This window comes from Vanessa tameamea, chromosome 5 (assembly GCF_037043105.1).
Source record: "Vanessa tameamea isolate UH-Manoa-2023 chromosome 5, ilVanTame1 primary haplotype, whole genome shotgun sequence".
Classification (NCBI taxonomy): Eukaryota; Metazoa; Arthropoda; class Insecta; order Lepidoptera; family Nymphalidae; genus Vanessa; species Vanessa tameamea.
In genome coordinates, this window is record NC_087313.1 from 1,736,107 (window position 1) to 1,750,329 (window position 14,223).

Here is a 14,223-nt window from a genome sequence, read left to right on the forward strand (position 1 = left end):
AAAAACGAAGTCATTTATTTAGTAAAAAACTCATTTTGAAGGAATAATCCTTTTGTAGCCTATATCAATGACATTCCCGGAAAACCCTCCACTGTGTCAATTCCTAAGCATATTTGTAATAAAATATGATAGAAATTAAATGAAAGCGAATAATTCAATAGAGAACTGATATTACTGACTCGATCAAGATATTTAGGTTATAGTCCTATTTCAATTACATAATCAGAAGTTGAATAATAATTTAAGCAGTAAAGTTACAACCTGTAAGTATCTCACTGCTGGGCAACGACCCCATATTCAACCTCTCCGCGTATTCTCATATAAGGCAGATGTTTCTTTAGCACGTGCTGGTTTTCTCGTGATGATTTTCTTCCGAGCACTAAATTAATTGTACCACAATTTATGCATAAATTTATTTGGTGGAAGGGCTTTGTGCAAGCCAGTTTTGGTAGGTAACAACCTACGAAATATTCTACCACAAAACATCAATATTTATTATTGTGTTTGAATGAGTAAGTCAGTGTAACTGTAGGTGCAAGGAACATAACATCTCAGTTCCCAAGGTCGGTGGCGCATTGGAGGTATGAAAAATGATGAATATGAAAAGTGATAAGCGCTATTCATCAGGTTTCCCATTTGCCAGTCCACCTACCTATATAAAAAATGAAAGGTCAGTCCTATTTGCCAAATATCTAGGTTCAAAACACAATCTTTGGTTAAGAACATTTAATAGACGATAAACGTTCGTGGTAATTTTTAATATTACACGTGAAGCTTAACTAAAGATTGCGATCCAATCCAGGCAGACTCCACTGAATAGGTGGGAAGTACTTAATTTGCTTTAATATTTTTATTCATATTGCGTTCGTTGGTAATTCTGAACTAAACCATAGTAGACAATTTATTACGAAGTAAAACATACAGTTGTTTAATATATCGACTTTCAATTGTGACTAAATTAACATGAAGGGCTTCGATACCATTTGAAAAATCTATTATTTTATCTATACTAATATTATCAATGCAAAACTAAACCTGTCTGTCTGTCAAACCACTGAACCGAATTTGCTGAAATTTAATATGAACCAAATCCAAGAAAGTACATAGGCTATTTTTTTTTCTAAAACGCGAGCGAAGCCGCACGCAACAAATAGCTTCCCTTTTTTCATTTCTAAAGCAAGAGTAATTTTAGTGAACTCTTAATTCAAATATTATGCTGCCTCACGGCAACACTCTGTTTCGCTTAAAACCTCTTTTAGGCTCTTCTCAGATATCATCGATATGAATACAAACTATAGTCATTTGGTCAAAAGTAAAGAATAACCCCGTATAAATATCTTACCCAGCTGGAACATGCCCAAGAAGTATATTCCACTTCGCAGCTCCAGAGAGACTCCTTTATTCATGGGGTAATATTTTATCTTATACGTGCAGGTGACCTCATTATGTTATCCTTTACCGCCGAGCGCGAGATTAATTATAAACACAAATTATCAACCTCGAAACTCAGGTATACAAATAAATTTTGGTGTATTTCCGCTGATTTGGCATGCAAAGGAAATATTTAAATTATAAAAATAGTATAAGCTATTGCTAATATTTAATAACTCGTAACTGCTCGTAACTAGTAACACTATTAATCAAGACTCAAAAATATTTTCATATAATTTTTGATATTGATGATATTTTCAAAGGACAGAAGTAAAAAGTTTGAGAAGTATTATGTTCGTAAGTTAACCACCAATGTCTGTCTAATATTATAAATATGTTAGTCTTGATTTTGATAACGTAATGACTCTTTAAACAAGTCGATTCGATGAAGTTGATAATTAAAAATGTACCACACACGGTACAACCTAAAAAACGATTCTGATAAAATTTCCGCATAAAGGATTAAATTAAATAAAGACCCACTACAGGGTAAATTTCTCTTTCTTGAGGAGAAGGCTTAGAGCTTATTCCATCAAACAGCTTCGATGTTGGCGGATACGTAAGCCACAAAACTTCATATGATACAAGCAAGTCCTTACGATGTTTTCTTTCACCGCTGAGAACAGCAAAAATTATAATCACAAATTAAGTATATGAAAACTCAGTGCTTCCACGGGTTTGAACTTTCGATATTCCACTGGGCTCCTAGATATAAAACTTTTTTCAAATTACATCTCTAAAAAAGTTTTTTGTTCTTTTAAGGTTTTTAAAAAATAAAGACTGTTTTTCATTTTATTATATTTAATATAAGCGTATAAATATTCTACAATACCATAAGACAGCACTTTTTATTATCAACACAATCTGTAGCTTCATCAAATATAAGACTTGGATTACAATACACTTCCGGTTTCATACAAACTCCGCCATGTTTGAGGCAACGAGTCTCTTTCATTGATACTGTGGAAAAATAAATCTTAATAAAAATATGCATTAAGGATTGTGTTCCTTTGTGTGTATGAAAGCAGCGCGGTAAACTTCAGAAATAGTCGATGTGGATTCAGTATTTCGATTTAGAAGAGTTACACTTGATTATTGCTAACCGGTTCGGAAATAAGTCACTCAATCTTGAGAGGAACCGCAAAAGAAACTCATTTGGGTTTTTGTTTACATCGTTATACGTTTATATGCAGCAAGGAAGTTTATCTTTAGAATAATGTTGAAGGAGAAAAAGTATGAAATTAATGGTACTGCATTTATTCAATGGAACTTAAAACAGAAATAGAACTATTTCTATCTAAGTCTGGCTTCGTTTGAATTATGATGTTAGAGGATTTTGTATTACATTAATTTGCAATGAAATAATTCATCAACCACCTCTTTTACTGTATTTTTTTATTTTCAATTTTATTAGGTCTTCACGATCTTATTATTTTGTACCTTGGAATGTTAAATCATTGATAAGATAATGAGAGAATTCAGTATTTGAACACCTACTAAACGTTTATAAATAATGCCGTTTGTGTATAAATTTGCCACGAATAATGTTTCATGTGAAATCAGCAATTTCATAGCTCTGACTCACATAACATTACGCTTTTGAATTAATTATCCAAATGTGCAAGGATTATGTTTGTACAAATGACGTAAGCGTGTGATACTTTTCATTTGACTGTTTTATAGTTAAATATCAAATGAATCAAATAAAGCAAATATTGGCATTGCTGTCCACTCTCGGTTCGCTCAGTAGCTTGTAATATTAGCGATAACACAAAATTGTCGTAAACGAATTTGATCAAACAAATTGATTCGCTGATGCGCTGAAATAAGTAAAGCACCGCCTTTATATATAAATTTACTTTGCATTCCATTATTTCATGAATAAAATTACTTTGTTTCAAAAGCAATTTGATACTACGGTGTATCTACAGGCACAAGGGACATAACACCTTAGTTTCCAAAGTCAGTGGCACATTGGCGATGTAAGGAGTATTTTTTTTACGGCGCCAAGGTCTGTGAGCACTGGTGATCACTTACTATCAGGTTGTTCATTTGTCCGCCCTTTTACATATTTAGAAATGTATGTCTATGTAAAATATGTTCACAACAAATTCCTAAAAACATTGTTAAAATTAAAAGGTAAAAATTAACTTTTATCAAAAAATATCAGTACGTGTATATGTTGGTTATATTAATTTTAGAAAAATTGATTCTGGTACACATTCTCCGGAAGATACTCTCCAGATTGAGAGCCTTAAATCACCATGTACATAAGACGTTTGCTCAAATATTTGCAAGGTATGTGACCTAAACGCCTTCTCTTACAAGTCGATAGATACTGTGTGAAATGTGCTCTGAATCTGTCTCTACTTTAGTGAATGTATACGTCCATTGTGATAATTACGTCCATGGCAGCAGTCGATTCCTTGTTTGCGTTGATTCGGACAAAGTCCCTGTTTCTCAGCGAGGTGTCCCTTTGGGCAGTCAGCTGCGACCGTGCAAATGCCGCCCATTTCCGCACACGGCTTTTCTTGCTCTATTGCATCAATTATTTTAACTGAAACAATTTTAAATATGTTCGAATATTTATTGGTATTAAAAAGCCTTATGTTTATAATTTTATGATTAACATCTTAATAGTACTTGCTCCAAAATTATTCGTGAGTAAAATCTCTTTCAATTTGAATGATACAATGATACTTGACTATTCTGTAAATATAAATAGATAATAGTTAAACAAGTAAAATATAAGTATAAAATTTCCGTGCTTGATTTAATTATTCATATACATATTTTATTGTTATGTTTTATTTAAAGTAGATTACGCAGCTGGGTTGAATGACTTGATTATAATATCATTTATTACGTAAAACTCATTTGAGTATGAACATGTTTTTAAATAATAATAATATTTTAGTTTCAGACAAGTCAGATTGAATTTCTTACAAAATAATAATTTCGGTTACTAATACAAAGGAAAACTTAAAAAAAAATTATGTCACACCGCGATTGATATATTCAGTGTATATATTCTGCCATATCAAGTTATAACAATCCCACTACCATTTGACATACCATGAACTGTATTCTGATTCTTAGGAGAATTATATTTTTGCAATATATAGCTTGAGAATTGTCCAACCGTAATTGGCAAAAATGCAATATTATTAAATACCTATATAGTAGTGTCTACTATAAATAATACTAATCACACTACACATAATGCTCGTATAGAAACTTTGGCAATTTGCCCTAAACACCTGTGAGGCAAAACATTCTACCTCAAAGGCTTATATTGCCTTTCTACATAGGTCTGATGTATAGAAAGGGAACGTATAAATAAGGTAATCTGCAATCCAAACGAACATGTTTAAATTTAAATATCAAGATCAATCTGAAATTTAAAGACTCGTTATTAATACAAGCCCTAAAATATTAGTGAGGACAGTTCGTCTGAATACCATCACTAATTTATCAGCCATATTTACCAGCCCTAATATTCACTTTTATTAACTTTATATTGTACAAGTTTCCGCCCACAGCTGCGTCCCTGTTTGATACGCGGACGGAAGTAGCAGGCGTTAGATACGTCATGTGCATACCTTATATTAACATATATTTTCAAAAAATTACATGCGACGTGAGTTTTGCTGAAATTTACAATCAGGTCATTTATGCAGACACTTCAAATTTCTTGCGAGCTCAACTCCTTGTCTTACACCAAGTTTCAATCGATTACGAATATCTATTTCAAAGTAAAGGTCGCCCAGTTTATATATGACCATAATCCTTAATACTTTGCGTGGTTTGAACATATTTTCTGCAATATTGGCTTTAAATAAATAATTAAGTTTATCTTATATATTGCTGCTCTTGTTTTTAGCTATAATCTCAACTATTGTCTTCATTGGATCGCATCGCCAGTATGAATCGATTCTTAATAATCTTACTGTTCTACACAGAGACCATCATGTCCAAATGATTTTACCCAATCAGTCTCATAACCTAACGTAAACACTGATTATGAAACTTTAACAATAAACTTTAAAGTCAACAAAACATAATAAATACGTTCAGATAAATTAAATTCGTTAAATTACGACGTGACGTTACATTGTTACGTAAGAAGACGGTACGGACGGAGTACGGCCTATCACGATGCTGGTTTATGATTTTTATGAGTTATCTTAAATTATATGAATAGCATGGAGGCGAAGGGATAGCTTTCGGATGTTATTTTGAGCTTCATTATTTCCGCAAAACCTTTTTTGATACAACCCAGAGTCAAATATTGTTTGACCTAAAATGGATGCGGTTTTAAAAACTCAAGATATTTAGTGAGCTAATTTTAAAGCAATTACGGTACTTGGACATTCTGTGAAGTCAGATGATTGGTCAAGATAGATTTAAACAATCAAGTAACGTCATTTTTATCGCTGTTACTTTCTTCTTTCCTTCTTCTCCTGCTTCTTGGTAAGGCTTTCTTTAAGCCCACATGGGTAGAGACCACCCACTTATTAGATACCATCAAACAGCAGTACTTAGTGTTGTTGTGTTTTGGTTGCAGAGAGAATGTGCCATGGTAACTACAGTACAAGAGATATAACATTTGCACCCAAGGTGAGCATTCCTACCAATGTTTGTGAGTTCTCACAAACAGTTCGGCTTCAAAAATCTTGGTGGATGATACCACTTCGTGTATTGGATTTTCTTATATTTTTTACCTTTTTATAAACCTATACATTTATTTGAAGCTGACTGTACCCATATGTTAAACGAAGTAACACATTTTTCACAAGCATTATCTCATAAAACACAATGTTAGAGTACTTATCGCAATTGACAGCACAAAATATTTCGCATCTGAAACACACAGTAAACTGTATCTTATATTAATAGACAGTAAGCTCAGAATTGCTATAGACTGGTTTTTAGAACGGAAATTGATGATGTTGATGGAGCAAGGACTCAATTGACTGACGAAGAATTGGATGATGATCGTTATCCTTATTAAAATAATTCAATATATAGTGCAGACCAAGCTTCTAGTTAAGTGGGAAGTAATATATTATTTAGTTCAAGTCTAAGCAAGCAATATTAACAGCCACTGTGACTATTCTCAAGAGAGTCTAATCAAATGGATAGTATATATTATACGTATTATTTTATACAATCAATTGAACTGTACCTTCAATCTCATAATCTGATGGAGTAGCAAATTTAACTCGTCCAGAATAGTTAGACCTTCGGCTTTAATTTCGAGGCAAGGAAATGTAAACATTGATAACTACAAAGCTTCGATCTGTTTCTGAAATTTGTCCGACTAGGAAATGCAACCAAGGGCCTCGGTATTATAAGCTTAGTAACTAAACCAACGATACAATCACACGCAGTGTTATCTATGAATGGTCATATTTGTATTTACGTGTATTATTTGTGTTTGAAATACATTTACGGTTTAACCTTTACGGGTATATTATCAATTACTTTACCAACGAGGCTATGAAAATGTTTATTTGATCATATCATTTATTTTACTAGTATGATGTTTCGTGAATTGCTGAAAGAATATAATCGTTTTAAAAAAAGCTGGTAAAGTAAAAGTCGAGTTTTAGACCTGTCACTGTATACTAGATGAACCTGTGGTTTTAGCCACGCAAAATTTATATTACTTTACCTAAACCCCCTTGTGTGGTAAATTCAAAAAGAAATCCTATGTCCTTGTCCGGGACTTAAACAGACAGGGTTACTTTCGCATTTATAATATTAGTAGGGATTAAATAAAGTTTTTTGATAAAAAAATTAAGGCAAAACAATTTTTTTTTGTTCATTCATTTATATATATTTTTTTTTTATTGTAGTTTAAGTAAATAGACGTATAGTATGTAACTTAGAAAAATTTAGAAATGTACACAGCTCACGTACAATATCATATTCTTGAAATTGACACTATAATTTTATTGATGACATGTTGAGATTATTCATAACTATGTATAGTGTTTCGCACTACAAAATATCTTAAATAAACGGGCCTACTTTATTATCCAAGTGTGCGAGAAAGTTGATACTCGCAAAACTTCATTCTATTATACAAGAACGTGTACTTAGTAGCCCAGGGTTAACTGCTTTTTTTCTCAGTTTTGACAGTCTATCTAGATATAGTGTACGCAAAGCTATCTAGATAGACGTATAAATAATCTTGGATTGAAGGTGTCTTGGAACATCCGATTGGAACGAAGTTTCTTTCATTATATATTATTTAATAATGACAAACAGAATTAAATTAATTAATAATGTTTGAGAATAATTCAATGTCGAAGAATAAAAATTGTTATTTAAAATCCTTGGAATTAAAACAATAAGATATAAGTCATATACAATTTAAAGAGACGGAGGGAAAGAGAAGAGAGGATAGGATCGCTTTTTTCTCACTTAGTCACTTCTCAAGGTAATTTGTAGTAAGAACTTATCCAGATTCTCACGGCAAGAATGATGGTCTAATATAACACAAAGCGTTTAATATTGACGATCAAACATAATAAGATTATTCTTTATAATGAAATTCTTTTACGTGGCTTACAGTAGAGTTGTTCGGAGGTATTATCACGTAGGGAAAAAGCGTTTCAGCCGAACTTTACTTCTGTGTCTTTCTCCGTCTCTTTCGGAGAGTAACAAGAGAATGAAACAGAGTTATACGGTTGTAAATACAATTATATAAAAAATATTTTTACTATTGTTTTCATTTATACGGGATTTTTAATAACAATTTTATTTCTCATCGTTGACTTATTTTCAAACGCTATTTGTTTATTTCATTGTCTCTGTCATTTAAAACATAATGTACAGCGAAATCAACTTTGTTCTAACCGGATGTCCCAGGACACTTCTCATTTTGTGCCGAAACCTTTGCACTGCGTACCAAGCGAACTGTGTCAAATTTACGTAATTCATTTATTTTTCATATAAAATTTGACACCATTTTAATACATTCACGTTTGATTCTCCTAAAATCCAAGTGCTACATGCGCCGAATATCAAATTAGGCTATCGAGGAAATGAGCTAGAAGTTTGTAAGGATTTTAGTTGTAGAGATTTCGTGATGAGTACAACAAGTATTTGTCTTTTAACATACTAATGTTATAACGAGGTGAGGGTACGTGAAATTAATCCGAATTATGTAAAATTTGCTCTTATCATAGTTGGAGATTCTTTTCGAAAGTGTGAAATCGAATGGATAAGGACAATTTATTTCGTTACTTAAGCAATTTTTTAGTCTCACTGGTATAATTTTCTTAATCATGTCCCTCACATTAAGTGGGGGCCGGGTATTCGGGACTCGCTGCTACCTAAAAACTCCTGGTGAAACACAGCGTACTGGAATACCCACTCTCATCATACCCAATCTCATAGAGGACATCCCGGGATCACTTGCGCATACTACTGTGATGCTACTAACGTAATATTCGTGTAACGTTTTTTTCTTTAATATTTTATTTCAGTTTGATCAGTCAATTCTGTTGTGCGTCTCACGACATCCACATTCATCTTAATCCTTAGACCATTTAATAAAATAGGATAATTTAATCGGATATCATATTCGGACATTTCACGTTCGGGTTCTCCTCTGTTTACCACTCTGTATTTTCAGAGATGTGAAAAGATATTTGAACGAAGGCAAAATAGGAAAGTGAAATAAAATATAAGGTTTTTAATAACGCAGTACTCGCGGAGTGACGTAAAGATGATTTTTATTGGACAAGGGAAACTGTCGGCAGATGTTTTCTGCCATGCACCACATATTAGTATGTACGTTAACGTTATGTTAACGTTCTTCCAAACGCGTTTTATCTTCTGGTATAAATGTATATATAATACTATATGCTTATGTAATAGATGCTATTTATAAATACCATTACTTAAATCACACGTGGCATCACGCGTATTATACTAGTTCTTTTAATTATGACATTTCTAAAATTATTTATTATTCATGGTGGTAGGGCTTTGTGCAAGCCCGTCTGAGTAGGTACCACCCACTCATCAGATTTTCTACCGCCAAACAGCAGTACTCAGTATTGTTGTGTTCCGGTTTGAAGAGTGAGTGAGCCAGTGTAACTACAGGTACAAGGGACGAAACATCTTAGTTTCCAAGGTTGGTGGCGTATGTGTGATGTAAGGAATGGTTAATATTTCTTACAACGCCATTGTCAACGCGGTGGTGGCTACATACCATCAGATGGACCATTTACTCGTCCGCCTACCGATATCATAAAAAAAAACAAATTATCAGATTCGTTATACTGTATCAATAATCAGCTAAATATATCAATACTTCATCATTATAAACTAGCGTTTAATTCAACGTTCATGCTTTCCAACGACAATACTGTACAGTGACATGAATTGAGAACCTATAGATTCTTAAAGACTTCACAGATGAATTTATTTTGAGTCAATTTAAATCATTACACTGCATATATAAAAAACTAATAATAGTCTGTAGAAAGAAATGTTTAATAAGCATCAAGACTTTTATAAGAAATGGCTCACAAAAAGTTATATCGCCTTCAACGAACAAACGTTGAGTTAACTTTGTGACAATCTTACATTTTAATCAATTTCACAAGTGATAAAACAAATTAATGATTAATTTCACGCTTTGTAGTAAAATAAACTCGGATAATATATCAAGATTCTTACGGTAAAATTGTAAGGTCCGTTGAGAGGCAGATAGAATATTATTTATTGCACAATAAAAAGTATAATATTGCAATAGCATAAAATGTATGCAGTGAAAATCGTATTTGTAATTAAACTGAAATTGGCCTGTCACCATAGACATCGATCAACATTTGTAGACTGCTTAAAATATGTCTAGTTGTAACATACTTAATAACATAAGACAGATCCCTCACTGAGAAAAATCGTCAGTAACGTAACAATGTAAGATTCATTTTTGTGCATTCGCCTGCAGTCGAATCAGTCGTTTTTATACTGTCCGACCAATTCATAACATTACAGGTTGCGCCCTATTTTGCCCAGCTCTTCTCACTTATGTTATGCTCTTAAAATACAGGCGAATGTTCAACATGAGAAACCACCGTAATGTCAAGAAGAACTTATATGTATTGTTAGATACATACTATTCAGACGTGTAACATTATTAGTTATATAATTCTAGGGATTCTTTTAACACATTTAACACAGAGGTAAATTTTAAAATCGAAAGTATCACGCACAATCTGATGTCATTTATGAAAATTACACAGGAAAGAATGTCGAATAATTGTCGAATGATTTATGTTTAAAATCGTTAATGAACGCGAGTAATAAAACCATGACATATTTAATTACAATGCGTTAAAACACTAATGTTTTATAAATTATTATTTTCCATAGTTTTTCACGACTTTGCTAATAATTTAGGACTTATTTGAAATCAACAGCGTTACAGAAATTTTATATAAATTTTAACTTAACTTATAAAGCCAAAATGTTTACAACTTTAGACTTTCAATTTTAAAAATACCTAATCTTTAATAAATAAACTCTGGCACTTTATGTCAAAGTGGACGGTAGCGCAAAAGTAGCGCGCAGAAACGCATCTGCTCGAGCGGACGCGCTACTTCGTGCGATCTAATTATAATGGATCAATGCACACTGTTGCGTATTCGCGCGCTTTCTCAAGCGTACGCCTATCACGATTTAGCCAGTATACCGTTGAGAATTAACTAAAATTCAATGTAAAAATGAATTATAAATATCAGATATATATATATATATATATATATTTTTAAACAATTAAATATGATATATTATACAATAGAATTGAAAATATTACTTTAATAAACGCCTTTTGAACTGTTTGCTTATTTATTGTTGATTTTTTTTTTCGTATCATTTACAGGATCTATTAAACCAATGTTAAAATTGTTTTTATTTTAAAATCAAAAAGTTCGTTTCATTCATTAACAAAGATGTAGTTGATATGTTTATATCCAAAACAAATAGTCGCTTTAACATATTCTCTTTTACATTGTCATATAGTGTATATCATATGTGTGTGTGAATGGACCGAATGACACACAAACATTATATTTAATAATTATTCTAATTAAACATTTGCTAAAATAATTTTGTAATATTAAAATAATTACTTACAATCTTCCTCATTTCCGTAAACGACTCCAAACACAACAAAAACTAACATAAAATACTTCATATTGTCAACGACTGTCAGACGTCTGCGCATGCGCCGGGTTCAATGCAATGTGACTTAACGTAACACACTCCTTAATAGGAAATTATTCACTTCTTTATCTGTAAGGTCGTCTATATAAACAAGCATTTTTTTATTAAAAGTTAATAAAATGGTTATTTATCGCGTCGAGATAGTCCATTGTGTTTGGAAAAAAATCCTTATTTTTACTGGCTTCGAATGACAAAAGTTACGTTTATTTCATTCTACTGGTTATACTCAATAACGAATAGGTACCTATATAATAACTATTTTTATTTTAAATATCTGTAAAATAAATTTCTATTTAAATTACAACACTTTTGACTTGACAAAAAACTTTTTTTTTAGTTTTTATTATTATTAATCTGTCCAAATGACGTCTGCAAGAAATAAAATAAGGTCACTGAAATATATATAAATCAATGTATTGTGCTTGCCGTTAATTTTATGGGCTTGCTTGTTTTTAGTGCCAAGCAGAATGGCAATCTAAATTTAAAAATGGAAAATTAATGACATTACTATTCTTTACGTTTGGGAGGCATATTTTATAATAGTTCTTATTTAACTTTGGTCTATTATTATTTATTAATTAAAAGCAGAATTTTAATTCATTTCCATCCAATCTATTTAAAGGAAATTTTGCACGCACTTTGGGAACTTGTGACGATAACCTAACACCAAATTTTTTATTTAATTTGTCTCAAATACAATATGTTATCGGCCAATATTTTTTTTTATTTAATTTATCTCAAATACAGTATATAAACGGCCACTTCTAAAACAAACCAAGTAGGAGAAAGATTATTATTGAAGGAGATACAAAGAAGGAGTAACCTTCAGTTTCAATAACATCGTCATAATTAAATATAACAAAAATTTATTATTGAAGACGATCTTATGACGGTCGCAATAAGGTTCATTTTTAACGGCAGGAACGATAATTTATGTCGCTTCTTGTATTTAATCCTTTATTGTTTTGACGGATTATCTGGATGATCATGATGATTAATGATTTGTTTTGTCTTATGTGTGAGAGAGAGGCTCGAGGGAAAGAGACGAATGCTAATGAAGACTGTGTTTTACCAACGGGAAGTAAAGTGTTCGCCGAATTTACAAATATTAAATAAGCTTTTATAAGTATTTAGGGCAAATACCGATAGTGATAAATAATTTCGCAGAACTGAAGAAATAATGTACTTTCGACTTTAACTGTATAGTTTGTATATCGTCAGTGAAGTAAAATATTACGACTAATCCTCAAAGACAAAACGTTCAATAGTTCAAAGGTATACAAGCCGTCTAATAATGTTAAAGGCAAAGGATTTATTCTGAACCCTTGGGCTATTCCTAGGGAAGGCTCGACGGTTTGCCGGCGGGACAAATATATATATTCGGGATTCTATGAAAACAGATATTACTAAAATTGTAGGTATATATATATATATATATATTATTTTGAGTAACAGTTGTTATTATTGCACGTAATCCAAAATGTTTTCACTAGGGGTTAGTTTAATAAAACGATCGGCTCGTAGCAGCTTTAAGTATAATATGGTTAAAATAGTTGTATACAAAAATTGGTGAAACAAAATAGAATCCTACTTAGTTTTCATGACTGTTTTTTTATGCCATAGGTTGGCGGACGAGCATATGGGCCAGCTGATGGTAAATTAACCATTCCTTGCATCGCCTATGCGCCACCAACCTTGGGAACTATGATGCTATGTCCCTTGTGCCTATAGTTACACTGGCTCACTCACCCTTCAAACCGGAACACAACAATACCGAGTACTGTTATTTGGCGGTAGAATATCTGATGAGTGGGTGGTACCTACCCAGAAGGGCTTGCACAAAGCCCTACCACCAAGTCAACTGTTTTTTGTTATATTACTATAAGTATTTGAAACGGGACATTTACCATGTTTTTTATTTTTATTTGGTGGAATTCGATATTTCGACATTATCTACGAATGTCTTCAAGAAAAATCCGACAATTTTTTCAAACATGGTAAATTTTGACAATTAATTAGCAATGTGAATCGTTTATAATGCATAACGTGTTTGGCGTTGAAATAAAAACCGACAAAAATAATCGATTTGCTTTGAAATAACAAAATCAAGTTCTTTACAAACTAGCATGCTTTCGTGCTGATTTATTTATTTAATATATGAGTCTCCAACAAAAGATACACATCAAATACATATTATTTAAATTGAACAATATAACGGTTACAAGTTGTGTGCTCCTTTAATTATAGACCACAGCGTGCATCATTAAGCAAAAAATATTAAATACAGTTAAGATAAAAAGTGAAACCAGCATTCGAGCGGCGTGGTGGAATATGTTCCAAACCTTCTCTTCAAAGAGCAGCAGTGGGAAATTTAAAGGCTGTCAATGTATGTATGTAGTGTAAAAAGTGAAAATATTATACAAAACAGTAAAAATCAAATATAAATTAGAAACTTAAAATTAAGAATAAGCTTATTAATTAAACCTTTTTTGTATTAGGTTAAAACTTTTAGATGTGTCGTAAAGAGTCGGGATGGGACAT

At 32.0% G+C, this 14,223-nt stretch overlaps 1 long non-coding RNA gene across 1 annotated transcript; it reads right to left on the bottom strand.

The window, feature by feature from the left end:
- Positions 1–2,212: 2,212 nt before the first annotated feature.
- On the bottom strand, positions 2,213–11,730 carry LOC113392415 (uncharacterized). Its single transcript, XR_010310004.1, has 3 exons — positions 11,593–11,730; positions 3,836–3,988; positions 2,213–2,391 (listed from the first exon to the last, which is right to left on the bottom strand). It is a non-coding gene; the product is annotated as an uncharacterized LOC113392415 (long non-coding RNA).
- Between the last annotated feature and the right edge of the window lie 2,493 nt (positions 11,731–14,223).